This window comes from Gossypium hirsutum, chromosome A07 (genome assembly GCF_007990345.1).
Source record: "Gossypium hirsutum isolate 1008001.06 chromosome A07, Gossypium_hirsutum_v2.1, whole genome shotgun sequence".
NCBI lineage: Eukaryota > Viridiplantae > Streptophyta > Magnoliopsida > Malvales > Malvaceae > Gossypium > Gossypium hirsutum.
Window position 1 is genome coordinate 32,114,701 of NC_053430.1, and position 3,290 is coordinate 32,117,990.

At 35.5% G+C, this 3,290-nt stretch overlaps 1 non-coding gene across 1 annotated transcript; it reads right to left on the bottom strand.

Moving 5' to 3' along the window:
* Positions 1-2,949: 2,949 nt before the first annotated feature.
* Positions 2,950-3,053, bottom strand: LOC121203818 (small nucleolar RNA R71). Its single transcript, XR_005898753.1, has one exon. It is a non-coding gene; the product is annotated as a small nucleolar RNA R71 (small nucleolar RNA).
* Positions 3,054-3,290: the final 237 nt, after the last annotated feature.

Below are 3,290 nucleotides of genomic sequence, written 5' to 3' on the forward strand. Positions count from 1 at the left end.
ACTCTTCAAACAGATTGATTAATAAAATTATTCATGAATTACACCAATACTTTGTATACTATCCTCACACGATTTTTGCATGCAAAGAAAAATGGACACAAATGTTTCTCACTAGTTATCTAATGTTTAACTAATATTAATGATCTTTCATAATATGACGTGTCCAATTAGGCCCCTTATTACACTTAACGAGACTATTTTTGAGCAATTTATATGATTTTATGCTACTTTTGGGACCCAAAATGGCCAAATGCATTATTGAGAACTTAATGGCTAATTGAGTGTTGTAGGGAATCATCGGAGGCCACATTACCTTAGTTTTGACTTAGTTTTCTCTAGGTTTTCTCTTAGCTTTTCTTCCTCTTCTTCTAGGGTTCCTTATTTTCACTTTCTTTGTTATAGATTTTACATTTCTCAACAACTTTTCTTCTTGTTTTAGTTGTTCTTAGAGTTAGTTAAGTTAGTTGTCACTGTAGCTTAGGTTTATTTGCACATTTAGTCCTTATACCTTGGTTGTAAGACATTTTCAAATTTAGTTTAATGTATTTTAGTTTATTTTACTTTGTATTTGTTAAAGTTTGTTCCTTCTACGTTTATTGCTTTACACTTTCTTGTTTAATGCTTCTCTTTACATGCCTTTTAAGTTTTCTTGCATAAAAATCTCAACTTTTATCTTTTTCTCAAGCTTTTTTTTAATGGCTTCTTTGCCTTTTTTGTTTTCACAGTTAGTTTTATTTCCAGCATAAGTAGCTAAACTTTTAAGATGGTTGGTTGATGGAGATGTGGTCAGTTGATTTTTGGATGAAAGACCAAATTGTAATAAATTGGACTAATTTGAATAAACTTAAAAACTTTAGATTGATGATAAACCGTAATTTATACATATTTTTACCCCATGTTTAACGTATTTTATGGATTATTTTCCATTAGAATTGGTGAATTAGATGCTCCTAATGCTTTAATTTCATGTTTTATACTTAGGAGAGCATGAGAGAGCGAAAGGAACGAGAAACGGGCCAAAAACAGAGAAAATGGGCCAAAGTACGAACTTAACACGGCTTGGACTTCCTCACACGGGCAGACCACACAGCCGTGCCAATCTGGCAGAATCGAAGCACCACTCACACGGGTATAGCACACGCCTATGCCATTCTAATAGTCTCGAACACGGCCTGAAGTAATCGCACATGGGGGTGTCACACGGGCGTGTCCCTGTCGAGCCCAAGTTAAGTCCAATTCGGAAAAGGCCACTTTTGAGGGCTTCTAGGCATTCCAAAGCCTATAAATACACCCTAGAAGAGGAGAAAAGGGGAGACGGAGAATAGGGGAGTAAGGAATTACTCCAAGGAAGCCAATTGATTCATCTCAGAAGCCGGATTCATCATCAAGACTGAAGATCTCTCCTCAATTCTTTTTCAGGAGTTTTGGGTTTTCTTCATGTTTTGTATTCTTTATTTTTCTGAGATGTTTTCTTATTTAGTTATGAACTAAATCCCCTAAATACCTAAGGGGAATGAAACCTAAGACGAATCTTGTTATTATTTTCTGAATTGTATGATAAATATTTAACTTGTTCTTAATTATGTGTTCTTAATTCTTGTTTTGATATCCCAGGATACTGATTCAAGATAAGCTCTTATTCAAAGGAGGAATAGACCCTGGCTAAGAGTACTTTTATCATAATTAAGCGGAGTTGATTGCGCGCCTAGACATAGGTGACAAGATTTTGCCGGATTAGGGTGAAACCTAATAAGGGGATCCATAGATCGAGTTAATGCAACCCTAGAGTGTTAATTAGAGAAAAGTATCGGTTACTCAATCTAGGGATTAGACGTTATTAGTCTTAAATAGGGATAATAACATAACTTAAGGATCTTTACGGAATAAGTTGAATGAATAAATCGTCCGATTCAGAGTCAGAATAACAAGGAAAGTCTAGGTGGATTTTTCCTTAGGTATTGTCTTAAGTCAATCAATTTTTCCCAAAAGAAATTCCCCAATTCTTTTCTCTGTGAGTTCTTAGTTTAGATAATTAGTTAATTAAAACAAAACCCCATTATTCTTAGGCTAGAAAATAAAAAGACAGTCATTACTAGTACTTTTAGTTCCATTGGGTTCGACAATCCGGTCTTGCTAAAACTATACTACTGTTCGATAGGTACACTTGCCTACATCACGATAATAGTTAGTTCAAGAATGAGTAATTATAAATATTCAAAACCTATCATGGAATAACGCGATCAAGCCGTTTCCAAGGAACTAAGTTATTAGGAATGCTTAATTTTTATTACTTTAGCCATTTATTTTTCTTGCAATTTAATTTACTTTTATTATTATTTATTAACTTACTTTTTCCTTCTCTTGGCAGGTTTTCATAATTTATGACTAGAAGAAACCCGTCGGGACCGTTACTTTTTGACGAAGAAATTGATTGCACAATACATAGAAACAAAAGAGAAATCAGGCGAAGCTTAAGATACACGGAGAACGAGCAAGAAGACGATACTCAACCCCCAACCGAAAAGATGGCTGAAAACCAAGGCAATTAGCTACCCCCTGCAATTGCGGTTAATCCCTGCTCCATGCACTGTGTATGATTATGCTAAACCCTCTTTAACAGGAATTGAATCGAGCATAGTTAGACCTGCTGTAGCTGCAAATACTTTTGAATTAAAACCTAACACTATTCAAATGATACAACAATTTGTTCAGTTTGATGGTTTGCAGGATGAGGATCCCAACGCTCATTTAGCTAACTTTTTAGAACTATGCGATACATTTAAAATCAATGGCGTTTCTGATAATGTCATTCGTCTTCGGTTGTTTCCCTTTTCATTGAGGAATAAAGCTAAATAGTGGTTGAACTCGTTACCACAAGGGTCAATTACTACTTGGGAAAAAATGACAGAAAAATTTTTACTAAAATATTTTTCGTCGGCTAAAGCGGCTATACGTAATGATATCTCTTCTTTTGTGCAGATGGATTTAGAAACACTCTACGATGTATGGAAAAGATACAAGGACCTTTTGAGAAGGTGCCCTCACCATGGGTTACCGCTTTGGCTCCAAATACAAACATTTCACAATGGTCTGAATCCTTCGACATGACAAATGGTTGACGCAGCGGCGAGTGGAACTGTCAACAATAAAACACCAGAAGATGCCTATGAGTTTATAGAGGAGATGTCACTGAATAACTATCAGTGGCAAGTCATGAGGACAAAGCCAACGAAAACAGCTGACGTTTATAACGTCGATTTGGTCACCATTCTCTCTAATCAGGTAGAAAT